Source organism: Passer domesticus, chromosome 20 (assembly GCF_036417665.1).
Source record: "Passer domesticus isolate bPasDom1 chromosome 20, bPasDom1.hap1, whole genome shotgun sequence".
In the NCBI taxonomy this organism is placed as follows: domain Eukaryota; kingdom Metazoa; phylum Chordata; class Aves; order Passeriformes; family Passeridae; genus Passer; species Passer domesticus.
In genome coordinates, this window is record NC_087493.1 from 1691478 (window position 1) to 1705513 (window position 14036).

The 14036-nt window shown below is 60.7% G+C and overlaps 1 protein-coding gene across 2 annotated transcripts in view; it reads right to left on the reverse strand.

The window, feature by feature from the left end:
- Positions 1 to 14036, reverse strand: part of RBFOX3 (RNA binding fox-1 homolog 3) — a 139316-nt gene that overhangs the window by 112040 nt on the left and 13240 nt on the right. The gene's annotated exons all lie outside the window — the stretch shown is intronic.

A 14036-nucleotide genomic window follows, 5' to 3' on the forward strand; every position in this document is an offset into this window, starting at 1 on the left:
TAACTGCTACATTTTAATTAAACATTGATTAGCAACTAATTAGTCTAATGATTAGTCACCTGAAGGAGACAAAGCAAAATACTGGGGCTGCCAAGATAGGAGCTGGAGAAGGCAAATGATGAAAGATGAGAGGCAGCTGAAATTCCTCCTCTGCTTCCCTCTGGGCCAAATACTTCCTCACGGTTTGGTCTTTCACAGATGAAGCTTTGAGGTGAATTTTTCTAATTGTGGCAATTCTGTCAGAACCTCAAGCGAGTGGTGGGGAGGAGACTGAGTTATTCCATCTTTCCCATCAGATCTCAGACTGTTAATGTGGCTAAAGAGCCTCTCCCAGCCCGAGGAGACTGAGACTGTCACCGCAACAAAGTCAAGGGAGACTTTTGTGCCTTCAGTCCTGCAGCATCCCAAGGAGATCCCTGTGGAGAGCAGAGGCCCCCAGGTCCAGCACCGCATCCCCTGCCTGGGGGTCACCCCTCAGACCCCCCAGCAGTGCTGCTCCCGGTCACAGCCGGGCTGCCGTGCCCTGCCTGTGGCCACTGCACCCCTCAAACCCCTCAGACCCCCCAGCAGTGCTGCCCCCGGTCGCACCCGGGCTGCCGTGCCCTGCCCACGGAGGGGCTCCCAGCACTCCCTCCTCACAGCAGCGCCCCTGCCACAGGACGTGCAGGGCCCTGTCAGAGCCAGCCCGGCACCCCCGGGCTCTGGGGCAGAGGAGCAGAGTGCCAGGGCAGGGCAGAGCCCTCGGCGGCAGCCGGCAGGGCACGGCACAGCCCCCACGGCTCCCTCCCCTCGAGCGATCCGGGCTGGGGAGCCGCGGGTCCCTGCAGGCTGCGAGCTCCACCGAGCCCCCCGCAGGACACCAGCTCACCCCGGAGAGCCCTCCCGGCACGGCCCGGCCCGGCCCGGCCCGGCACGGCACTCACGGGAGCGGAGAGCCGGGCCAGGGCTCGCCTGCAGCCCCGTGCCCCGCACGGGCTCGCTCGGGGCTGCTCCTGCCCCCCGCTCGTTCAGCGGAGCGGTGCTGGAGGAGATGTTTATTATTTCACTGGTCCCTTCTGTGAGATAATCCTGTTTACCTGCATCACTTATGCCTCAGAAAATCACTCTGGCTGAGGGTTATGAAAGCGCTCCCAGCCACGCTCCCTCCTCCGGGCCGGCTCCTCTGCCCAGCACCCCCGGCATTCTGCAGCCCCTGCCCGCCCTCCCTCCCTCCCCCTTCCCCGAGTGTCTTCGCCCTCCTGCAAGTCTGAGTCTCGTCGGGCCTCTCATGCTGCCCCTGCTCATTTCCAGCTCCTCTCGGGGTTTTGCGGGAAGGTGAAGCAGTAACGCTGGGGCGCTGAGCCGAGCCCTCACCGGGCCGGACCCACCTGGGCACGGCCGGGAGGCCACGGCCCGGAGGTGATGCCTGAGGAGCCCATCGGCACCTCTCCCCCCGCTCAGGCACAGGGAAACCCCCCAGGGAGGTCAGAGGCTGGCAGGATGGGGTGGGCCGGGCTCACAGGGAATAATTCAGCTCAGGAGCCACGCGTCTGCAGCCCAGCCCGGCCAGCAGGAGCAGGGCCGGAGCCCCTGAGCCCAGCAGGGACCCGCGCCGGGGTGCGAGAAGGGTTAAACCAGACCCTCAGGCCGTGCCTCCGCTGGCAGGGCCGAGGGACATCGATCCTCACACATCTCCTCACGCCGGGATCGGTACAATCAACGGGGTCGGGCCGGGGGGAGGCAGCTGAGTGGATACTGACACCTTCCTCCCCCTCCTCCTCCTCGTGCTGGGAATGGCCCCCGCCGGGGAGCCCCCGGAGCTCCTGCAGCCTGCTGGGGCTGCCTCGGCTCTCCCTGCAGAGGAGCCTCCCCGTCCCCTCGAGCTGAAGGCAGAGCAGCAGCAGCGGGCAGGGGCTGGGCTGTCTGCAGGCACTGCTGGGCACGGCCACCCTGCGGACTGGGACACCCGGCAGCGGCCAGGCGATGTTCAGGCACGCTGGGAAGAGCCCCAGGCGATGTCCAGGCACGCTGGGACGAGCCCCTGCCCTCCCTGTCCTGCCCAGGCTGAGCCAGCTCCCCCCGCTCCCACCCTGCAGCCCCATCCAGCTGCAGGCGCCGGGCTCTGGCAGCAGGAGGGGCAGCGGCTGTTTCATGCTTCTACAAAGCAATCTGCTCCTTGGGCTCCTCTGTTCCTCCCTCTTATGCAACTGCACAAAATGTAGAGGAAAACAATCCCCTGGATGCTAATTTATCTGAGGAGCTCGAGCAGCTTTGCACCAGGCAGCAGTTTCAGCAGGAAAAAAAACAAAGGAAAGAGCCATGTCTGAAAGGCTGCTCCTGAAATGTGCCCTGCCTTCTGGGATCCTGCCCTGCCCAGCTCCCACGGGGGTCTCTGCCCACATTTCTGCTTCCTGCATCCCTCCCTGCATCCCTGCCTGCATCCATCCCTGCATCCCTGCCTGCATCCATCCCTGCCTGCATCCATCCCTGCCTGCATCCCTGCCTCCTGCTGCCTCCTGCATCCATCCCTGCCCCACGTCCCCCTCCCTGCCTGCTGGGCAGGGCTCTGCTCACCCCCTCCGAGGCGAGCTGGGGCTGGAGGGATCCAGGACCGAGCCACGCAGCTGCCCTGGGGCTCGGGTGCCCCGAGGTGCCCAGGGAGGCAGCCAGCCCAGCCTCTGCACTGCTGCCAGCCTGGCACGGGGCTGCCACTCACCTGGGGCACCTCGGGGTACCTGCACTGCCCCGGGCAGGGCAGCAGCGCTGGGGACAGCTGGGCCGTGCCCCGACACTGCCCCACACACAGCTCCTCCCCACCAGGCACTGCTGGCATGGGGGCCTCTGGCAATTACAGCTTTCCTGGTGCAAACCAAGGATTTGAGAGCAGCCGAGGCAAGGCATTGATTTCTTGCTTTGCTTTAAGTGCAGCTAATGTAATAGGTAATTTATTTAAATTGATAGCACGGAGAGAAACTTGGGTTTTCTCTCCTCTGAAAGGATTCCACAGCGTTGGGTGACCCAGGTGAGCTGCAGAGCTGGGCTGAGGGCCCTGACACCTCCCAACAGCAGCCTGGACCAGCTTGTCATATTTTTCAATTCATTACAGCCATTCTAGCAAACAACCACTATGGATTTTTTGTTACAACAGCTCTTTCTGCTAGTTGTGTGTGAGCTGGTACCTGCCTTAAGCACTTACAGTACAGCTTTCCCCCCAGGAAGGGGTCAGGGACCCCCAGAACCCCCCAGCTGAGCAGGGAGAGGGGATGAGGGGTCCCCCTGTGCAGGCAGCCCAGCCCAGGGACCCATCCTGTCACTGGAGCCCTTCTGGGACATGCCCTGGGATGCTCAGAGCCCCTGGCCATGGGCACAGCAGGCACTGAGGGGAGGGAGCTCCCCTGGATGTGAGTGTGGCTCACACTCTGGGAATCACCCTTAGTGCTCCCCACAGGATCCCTGGTGCTGCTGGGTCCCACAATGACTGCAGGAATGAGGAAATGCTGCAATTCTGCGAGGAAACGCTGCAATTCTGTGAGGAAATGCTGCAATTCTGTCAGGAAATGCTGTAATTCTGTGAGGAAATGGGGCAATTCTGTCAGGAAATGCTGTAATTCTGTCAGGAAATGGTGCAATTATGTGAGGAAATGGGGCAATTCTGTGAGGAAATTGTGCAATTCTGTGAGGAAATGGTGTAATTCTGTCAGGAAATGCTGCAATTCTGTGAGGAAATGGTGCAATTCTGTGAGGAAATGGTGTAATTCTGTCAGGAAATGCTGCAATTCTGTGAGGAAATGGTGCAATTCTGTGAGGAAATGCTGTAATTCTGTGCCCAGCTCTTCTGACCCATCCTGAGGAGGATCTGCCCCGTGCCCCAGGCAGGGCTGTGGGCACACATCCTGCCGAGCCCCAGGGAGTGGGCAGGGCTCTGGCAGGGCTGCTCCTTCCCTCCGGTGCCCAGGGAGCCCTGCGAGCTGAGTGTGACACCCAGCCAGAGGCACAAACGGGGGCTGAGCTGGGCTGCTCGGCACCTCCAGCACCGCATCCCCCGCGATCCCGGAGCCTCCCCAGCCCGGTCGCGGCCGGGGGCAGCCCTGGCTCCCTGCCGGCGGCAGGATCGCAGCTGATGCTGCTCAGCTCTCCCGCCCTGCAGGCGATCCCGCTGCTGCCGCTGCGGCTGCACCGAGCTCGCTGGGAGCATCAGAAATGCAACTTGTTGCCTATTTCCCAGAGTAATTAATTTCATCTGTATTGAACAAATGACATAATTTGAGGATTTCTGGGTTATGGATTAAGTAAAGACCAGATGAGAGCATCCTCATTGGCTCGGAGATTAATTAACAGTGTGAAGTGAAGTGAAGCGAGCTCTCTCCTCTCCTCTCCCGTGGCTGCTGCAGTTTCAATCCAGCTGCCCTGCCCTGTCCTGCCGTGGCAAGCAGCACTGCCATCCATCGGGGAGGGGAGTTCCAGCCAGCCCTGCTTCCCCACCAGGGCACTGGGGGAATGCCAAGGAATAAAGCCACACTCCCTGCTTCCTCCTCAAGGCTTCCTGCTCCCCTGCCTGGCTGAGCACGCCGTGACCCATCACCTCCACGCCCAGATCCATCCCCACCATGCCCAGATCCATCCCCACCATGCCCAGATCCATCCCCTCCACGCCCAGATCCATCCCCACCATGCCCAGATCCATCCCCTCCATGCCCAGATCCATCCCCACCATGCCCAGATCCATCCATCCATGCCCAGATCCATCCCCTCATGCCCAGATCCATCCCCACCATGCCCAGATCCATCCCCACCATGCCCAGATCCATCCCCTCATGCCCAGATCCATCCCCTCCATGCCCAGATCCATCCCCCCATGCCCAGATCCATCCCCTCCTTGCCCAGATCCATCCCATCCCTCCATGCCCAGATCCATCCCATCCCCTCCATGCCCAGATCCATCCCTCCATGCCCAGATCCATCCCCTCCTTGCCCAGATCCATCCCATCCCCTCCATGCCCAGATCCATGCCCTCCATGCCCAGATCCATCCATCCATGCCCAGATCCATCCCTCCATGCCCAGATCCATGCCCTCCATGCCCAGATCCATCCATCCATGCCCAGATCCATCCCCTCCATGCCCAGATCCATCCCCTCCATGCTCAGATCCATCCATCCATGCCCAGATCCATCTCCCCTCTCCTGCTCCATCTCCTCCTCCTGGGGCACAGACTCAGGCCTAAGATCTCCCCACACAGGGGGGTCCAGCTTCAGCTCCACTGAAGATGTTCTGTGTGGGGCCAGGGAAACGGGGCTTGGTGCAGTTTTATCCACGAGCCAGGCTTTTATTTAATGTGCCTTACAACGCAGGATCTTTGATCCAGAGCAGCACCTAATTAATTATTTTCCCTTCTTCTGCACCATCCCCTCACCGAGCTCTGAGGCCCCAAACGGAAAAGCTCCCTTCCAATGACTCTGCATAATGAGATGGATTTGGACTCCAGCAAATTTGCTCAGTTTTATGGAGTATTATATGAAAATGCTGTGAAATTAAGTTCTGTCTTTGCTATCACGCCACGGCCATCAGAGCTCTTTTATGTGCAGTGCTGAGACTCAAAGATGGGAAGGGGAGTCCTTGCCTGAGTAATGTGGAGACCAGGGAGAGGGAGGAGCCGTGCAATGAGGATGACACGGTGCAGGGTTACACTGGGAGATAATGAAGCAAACAAGAAAGAGATGCAGATGAAGAGGGCTGCAAGCAAAGAACCTGGAACTGGAGCGGCAGGCAGGAGGCTGGGGAAGATGGGGAGGACAGGAGGGCTTCCTTCTTCCTGTTTTCCCTCATAAAGTGCTCCAGGAGCCACACTCATGACATGAGAAGGCAAATGACACCATCCTGGGGGACACAGAAGGCTCCCCAAGGGGAGCTGACTCTTGCCCAGCACACCTCTGTGTGGCCTTTCTCCTCCTCCCCAGCAGCTCCTCTCCTGAGCCAGCTCCTTCACTGCCTGCTGATCCCTTCCTGTTCTTTCTCTCTCCTCATCTCCTCCACCCCCAGCCTTCCGCCCCCTCCTCTTCTCATCAGCCCTGCTCCCCTGCATCTACCCCAGAGTGAGCTATTTTCTCCCTTGGCAACTTTATAACCCGTCTCCTTGCCTGACAGCAATTAAGTAGATGCTTCACTTCCAATCCCATGGCCCATAAACATTGGGAAAAGAAAATGCTTTAAAGAAGCAAACAATCAGATCTGCACACAGATGTACACACATGTGTGCAGAGAGAAGGGGACAAACGGGGGACACAGGGAGAAGCTGGGGGGAACATCTGAGCCCCTGCTTTGTGCACAGTCTGGAGACCTCACACGGGCTGCAGCCCCCAAGAAGCACAGCACAGGGGAGAGATCTCTGTAATGCATGGGAAGGAGAGGCACCATCCATCCCTACAGCCCCCATGCCCAGGGCTGCCTTTCTCACTGCTCCCCCTCGCAGCTCCAGCACCCACAGAGAAAGAAAATGGCCAAAATATACACCAAAAAATAAATATATATAAAAAAAAGAGGCAGCTCACTCCCCCACTGTGATGGATGGGATTTTTTGGTGCCTGACAGGTCCTGAGCCTCTGGGGACCAGCACCGATAAATCACACCCTTCAGTTCGCCGGGAACATCTTCACTTGGCCAGCCTGGCCAGCTGCTGACACGGCACAGCACGGCCCTGGCATGGCTCTGGCACGGCCCTGGCATGGCTCTGGCACGGCTCTGGCACGGCCCTGGCACGGCCCTGGCACAGCCCTGGCATGGCTCTGGCACGGCTCTGGCACGGCCCTGGCACGGCCCTGGCATGGCTCTGGCACGGCTCTGGCACGGCCCTGGCACGGCCCTGGCATGGCTCTGGCACGGCCCTGGCACGGCTCTGGCACGGCCCTGGCACGGCTCTGGCATGGCCCCCGGGCTCCCTGATGCCCGGACAAGCGGAGCGCTGTCCCGGGAGCGCCGGGCCGTGCCGGGATGTGCTCCCGGGGCATTCCCGAGATCGCCGGAGCCGCCCCGGCCATGCCCGGGCTCTGCAGCCACCGGCCGGGGCTGGGCAACACCGGCACGGAGGCAAACACAGCCCGGCCAGAGTGAGCTCCACCCGGAGGAGCTGAAGCACAAATTTAGGAGAAAGCAGCAACCAGTTAGCAAGAGAGTACAAATTCCAGGCGATTACTGAAAAGCTCTGGACATGGCTGCGAATCCAAGGGCTGCAACAGCATCTCCAAGCAATTAAGAGAAAAATCAAGATGTAGACAGAAGTAGATTGGCCATAGGTGAAAAATAGCTCAATTATTTCTAGCGCCAGAACCACAGAAGGACACTTCCCTCTGCTCCGGATCCACAACCTCCCAGTAATTAGCAGAGCCCGCGGAGAGAAAAATGCTCCGAGCTCCAGGAGGAGCCCCAGTGAGAAACCCAAGGAGCCACCCACATCCAAGTGTGCCGTGTGAGCGGGACAGCACCAACCCCAGCCGGCACGGATCCGGGGAGGGATGGGATGGGATGGGATGGGATGGGATGGGATGGGATGGGATGGGATGGGATGGGATGGGATAATGGGATGGGATGGGATGGGATGGGATGGGATGGGATGGGATGGGATGGGATGGGATGGGATAATGGGATGGGATGGGATGGGATGGGATGGGATGGGATGGGATGGGATGGGATAATGGGATGGGATAATGGGATGGGATAATGGGATGGGATAATGGGATGGGATAATGGGATGGGATGGGATGGGATGGGATGGGATGGGATGGGATGGGATGGGATGGGATGGGATGGGATGGGATGGGATGGGATGGGATGGGATGGGATGGGGCCAGCTCAGGGAGCTGTCAGAGGCGCGTTTTGCCCTCTGGCAGAGCAGTCAGGCTCCGTAGTGATGAGGACTGTCCTGGATCTGGGCAGCCTCTCCTGCTCCTGCCCACACCAGCCTGCCTGCTGTCCCTGCAGGGTAACAGCCAGAGGACTTGAGGAAGAAACAGGGATCCTTGAGGAAGAAACAGGGATCCTTGAGGAAGAAACAGGGATCCTTGAGGCACTGAGAGGGATGGACAAGCAGGGCTGACCTGTGAGAGCAGAGCTCTGAGCAGAATCCAGCCCAGCACAGCTCTCTGTGGGGCTGGGGGGAGGACAGAGACAATCACAGGCATTTGTTCCCCAGCGTCTCCACTCTGCTCTTTGCAGAGATCTTTCAAAACTACCAATGCATAAAACAACAACAAAAAAAAAGTTACCAGGAAGCCCTGTCCCCTCCCTGCCAAAGTTCGGAACATGCTGTCATCAAGAAAAATTATGCTGGCAAGAGAGAAACCCGCTGGGGTTGCTGGCAATTTCCCAGGCTCCAGCCCCGATGAGTGTTTATCAATAATTTCAGGATCTGGCTGTCGCAGGCGCTGACGGGAGCGCGGGCAGGGAGAGCGAGTGTCAGCACAGCCACGGGCGGCAGCGCCGGGAAGGGAAATCAATTAACGGCTCGGCAGGAGCGGGGATTTGCCGGCATTACAGGGACAAGGCTGCTTGCCTGGCTGGAACACGGAGCGCTGAAACGGGGCTCGGTGACACACGGGCACGTCCCAAGCCGGGGTGACCGGGCTCCGCGGCCAGCCCAGCCCCGGGCAGAGCCGGGGATGCTCAGAGCCGGGTCCCGCGGGCCGGGGATGACGGAGCAGCAGCGCCGCGTGTGCTCAGCTGCCTCAGCCTGGCCCCGGCTGCAGGTCAGGGCCCCCGGGCTCCGTCCCTGCCTGCCCAGCAGCCTCAGCACCCTCACAGGGAAGTTTTGTCCAACACCTAACCCAAACCTGCTCCCTTTCAGAAGAAAACAGAACCCAAACCTGCTCCCTTTCAGCTCCAAACTGCTCCCCTTGTCAGAAGAAAACAGAAGCAAAAGCCCAAGTGCACCACAAACCTTGCCCAGGAGAGCAGCGACCCACTGAGCCTCTCCTGATGGGATGGCTCCAGGGGGCTCCTACAATTCCATATCCCATCTTTAGGACCTGCCCATCCTGCTGCCCACAAGAGGACATGTCTCTAGGCACCCTGTGTCCCAGGCTGGCCTCCCCAGGACCAGCCAATTCCCTGTGGAGGGAATTCTGTTTGGAGCATTTGTCCCAGCATCCTGTGGGGAGCAGACTGGGAATGCTCATTCCTGCACTCTCTCTGCCAAGCTTCAGCTGCCCCTTCTGAAAGGAACATTCTTTAATTAATATTAATACCCTGCATCGTGTCAGACCTTCTCCTGTATTTCTGCTCTCTCCTGGAGCACCTTCCCTGCCTGTCCCACACCCAGAGTGAGGTGATTCCGCAGGCAGGTGCTCCTGAGCACAGTCCTGGTGTGGCCCTAATGGATTGGTGACACTGTTACATTTGTGAGTATTTCAGGAGAAAGGAAAAGGCCACTGGGTGTTCATGCGTTCCTGCTGTATTATTTAAGAGAAGCCATTTGAGAGCACTGAGCATTGAAGCAGTGTCTGCTCCCAAAAGGAGGGAAAATAATGGAGGGGAATATTTGCAAAAAGCTCAGTTAAGTAAATATTTTATGCCAAATAATGTTATGGCTTTTGAATGATGCATGCAAGAGAGTTGAAAGGAGGTGAGGCACAGAGCAAGTAGCACGTGGCGAGCATGGAGGTGTCGGGGAGGGAAGAACACAGTGCCTTGGGCAGTGCCTCTCACCTTGGCAGGGCTGTGCCACTCGCAGGAAGCGCTGGAAGAAAATCAGCCCTGCATAGGAGCAGGGCCCAGGGAGCAGAGAACGGGCAGAGAGCAGGCAGAGGCACTGCCCGGCCCAGGAGGAAGGGGCAGAGGCACTGCCCGGCCCAGGAGGAAGGGGCAGGCAGAGCAGGAGAAAGGGCAGCCAGGGTGGGGGCAGGGGGAGGAGAGCAGGGCCGGCATGGAGGGGGTTTCTCTGGGCAGAGGAATTCGCCCGGCAGGAGCAGGGTGAGCAGCTGGCACGAGGGAAGCACAGAGAGGAGTAAAACACCATTAAGTGTAATAAGAAATGCAGTTAATCAATGAGCTCTGCAGCTGGGGATCAATGGGAGGCAGACACAGCCATCAGCTAAGGAAGCTGAGCGAGAGCCGCGGGCCCGGGGGGAGCAGAGCCGGGATTAACCAGGCGGCACAGGAAGGGTCCCAGGCAGAGAGCAGAGCCGGGCTGCAGCCCCAGGGCTGACCCTGCTCCCCTCCACAGGCTCAGAGCCCGGGGCTGACCCTGCTCCTCTCCACAGGCTCAGAGCTCGGGGCTGACCCTGCTCTGCTCCACAGGGTCAGAGCCCGGGGCTGACCCTGCTCCCTTCCACAGGCTCAGAGCCCGGGGCTGACCCTGCTCTGCTCCACAGGGTCAGAGCCCGGGGCTGACCCTGCTCTGCTCCACAGGGTCAGAGCTCGGGGCTGACCCTGCTCCGCTCCACAGGCTCAGAGCCCGGGGCTGACCCTGCTCCGCTCCACAGGCTCAGAGCCCGGGGCTGACCCTGCTCCTCTCCACAGGCTCAGAGCTCGGGGCTGACCCTGCTCCTCTCTACAGGCTCAGAGCTCGGGGCTGACCCTGCTCTGCTCCACAGGGCTCAGAGCCCGGGGCTGACCCTGCTCTGCTCCACAGGCTCAGAGCCCGGGGCTGACCCTGCTCCTCTCCACAGGCTCAGAGCTCGGGGCTGACCCTGCTCCCCTCCACAGGCTCAGAGCTCGGGGCTGACCTTGCTCTGCTCCACAGGCTCAGAGCCCGGGGCTGACCCTGCTCTGCTCCACAGGCTCAGAGCCCGGGGCTGACCCTGCTCCTCTCCACAGGCTCAGAGCCCGGGGCTGACCCTGCTCCTCTCCACAGGCTCAGAGCTCGGGGCTGACCCTGCTCCTCTCCACAGGGTCAGAGCCCGGGGCTGACCCTGCTCTGCTCCACAGGGTCAGAGCTCGGGGCTGACCCTGCTCCTCTCTACAGTGTCAGAGCCCGCCGAGGAGCAGAAGGAGGAGCCCAGGCTGAGCCCTGGCAATCACCACGAGATTCAGTAGCAGCGACCAGGGAATGGGACCGGACCCCCTGATCATCACCCAGGGACGGCGCTTGGCTGCAGAGAGCAAGAGACAGAGTCTTCCTCCCTTCTCTCATCCTTTTGTCTCTCTGCTCACCTTGAGTGCTGGCCAGATCACCCCCCAAGGACCCCAGCATGGGAGGAGCTCGCTCTCAGCGGGGAGCAGCTCACCCTCCCGAGAAGGAAGGGGCTGCACCAGCCCAGGTAAGCAGAGCTGCTGCTGACTCAGGGCTTGCCCCGCCTTGAGCGGTGCCCCAGTGTCCCCCCGGCTGGAGCCACCCGGCTGAGCCCCCGCACGGGCCTTCCTCAAGAGGGAGTCTTGATTTTCAGCCCATGAGCAAATTTAGTGCCAGGAAAGGCAGAGAGCAAGTGGGCACAACCTCGGCTTCTGACAGCGCTGCCAGTGACTCAAGCTTGGAGCCGAGACCCTCGCCGGGCTCCATCACCCCCGCTCCTCCAGCCAGCCCGCCCCCCGTGCCGAACAGCAGCGCCGTGCTCCGAGGCTGTCGGAGCCCTGAGCCCTGCTGCTCCCTTCCCACACTCGCCGAAGCTCGACGGCCACAGCCCGATCACCCCGAGGCAGCAGGGAGGAGCAGCACGAGGAGAATCCTCGGGGAGGGCAGAGCAGGCACGGGGCAGAGCTGACTCAGAGCGTTCCAGCCCGGGGCGGTGCTCGAGGAGGGGAAGGAAAGCAGCTGTGCCCCGAGATCCCTGCCGGGATGGGCTCCCTTCTCCCACCGGGGTGAAATCTCACCCCTGATCCCGGGAGGTGTTCCCGGGCCTCCTGTTGCTCTGGACACGACCTCCATCCCGGCTCCATCCCCTCTCCATCCCGGCTCCATCCTCTCTCCATCCCGGCTCCATCCTCTCTCCATCCCGGCTCCATCCAGGCTCCATCCCCTGTCCATCCCTGCTCCATCCCGGCTCCATCCCCTGTCCATCCCTGCTCCGTCCCCTCTCCATCCCCTCTCCATCCCCTCTCCATCCCAGCCCCGCCACTCCCGGGACCCTCCGGCCTCGCCCGCCCCGCCGCGGCCCCGCAGCGCCCCCTGCTGGCCCAGTTCGGCCGCGCTGGGGGGGTCAGGGGTCCCTCCTGGGGTGCCTCCCGGGTCCCTCCCGGTCCCTCCCGGGGTCCCTCCGAGCTCCCCCGGCCGGTAGCAGTTCCTCTCCTGGGCTCCGCGGGCACTGCCCGACCCTCCACTGCAGGGGCTGAGGGTAAGGGGTCATTTCGGGGGTCTCTTCAGTCATCCCCACGCTGGAGAGCGAGTCCAGCCCCGCGGACGGAGCTGCCGGGACACCCCACAGCTCCCACAGCAGCTCCCGCGGGCACCAAGGCAGCAGCTCAGGGGTAGGAGTCGAACTCCTGCCTGCTGGTACCGGCAGCCAGCTCCTGCCCGAAGAGCCCCCCACAGTACTCAAAGCTTCTTTTCCCACCTCCTTCTTCTTTTCCAGCCCTCCCAAGCAGCTTGGCTGGAGCACCTTCCTCCCTCCATCTGCTCCAGGGCTCGGGCCAAGTCCAGGGCTGCTCCCGGTTCCATCCAACACCCTGGCAGTGCTGCCCTGCTCCTTGTGCACACCCATCACACCACACACCTGCCCATCCCCAACAGCTCCACACCTCCCCACAGTCACCCCAGGCCCCAGGGATGCTGCAGCGTCCCTGGCTCTGCTCCTGGGGCAGCATTAGGCTGCAGCAGAGATTTTAGTGACACTGACTCGTAGCTTATCCGCTCCTTGGTGCTCAGCAGCCGCTTGCCCCAGCACTGCCCCTGCAGCCACGTGCCACAGGGAGCTTGCCCGTGGGGTGCTCAGCACATCACTTCTTCCAAAGGCTGGGAAGGACAGGCTGGGACACCAAGCAGGACAGTTCCACTGGCTGGAGATTTCTCTGGGCTCATGTTCTCTATTTGTAGCCCCTTCATCAATCTTCATGGAGCTACCTGTGCACGAGTGCAGGATGGACAGTGTCAGCCCCAGCAGGGACAGGGCTGACAGATTGTGGGGCCCTTGGAGCTCAGCAGTGTTCCAAGGAAGCAGGATTGGTGCCACCAGCCTGGAGCTGGAGCTCCAGAGGATGCTGAGCAGACGTGGTGGGCCCAGAGCAGCCACAGACACACAGGAACCAGCGCCTGGGGCGTTGTTAGTGCAAAATCAGCCCTTTCAGCAGGAGCTCACAGCGTCCCAGGCAGGGTGGCCAAAGGTGATGTTCTTTATCTGTGCCTCGTGCTCCTCAGATACCGATATCAAAATGTGCCTGGAAATGCTCCTGACATCCAGCATTCCTCAGAGATTGGCGCAGTGCTTCCTCCTGGCTCATCTCCTCCCTCCCTGAGGAGCGATGGACACGATACGTTATCAGGACCTGCTGTTAGCAGCGGCACAGGGACTTGCTGACCCACCTCAGAACAGCTGAATATTTAGGACTTTCCCTGAGCTTGGCAAGAGATAACATCTTTATCATGAGCCCTTTAAACCCTCGGTGCTGCCAGGAGGCTCTGTCCTCACTGAAGGACTGTATTGAACTCAGGGCAACACACGCAGATAAAAAACACTTCCTTGAGTAAACATCAGTGCTGGGCTGGCAGAGAAGGTGCAGGGCTGGCAGAGAAGGTGCAGGGCTGGCAGAGAGGCACACCGAGCTGAGGAGTGCAGTGTGGGCTGGCAGACACCAGGGCTGGGGTGCTGTTAGTCCAGCCCTCCGAGAGCAGGAGGGATGGCTCAGGGCTGGGATCGCAGGGCTGGGGGCTCAGGGCAGGATCCACCCCAGCATTTCACTGCCTGCAAATGCCCAAGGCTGCACTCCCAGCTGGTGTCAGCCCTGAGGTCCCTGCTGGGATCCCTTGGTGCTCTGGCAGTGTCCTTGCAGGATTGTCCCATGTCACACCAGGGAAACACCCACACTGGAAGAGACACCAACGCCCCCTGACAAATCAGTCCAGGTGGGAAAATTTGAGATGCTCAGGACTACAAAGAGGCTGTCATTCCATCCAGGAAGAACAAACCCATGTGCCTA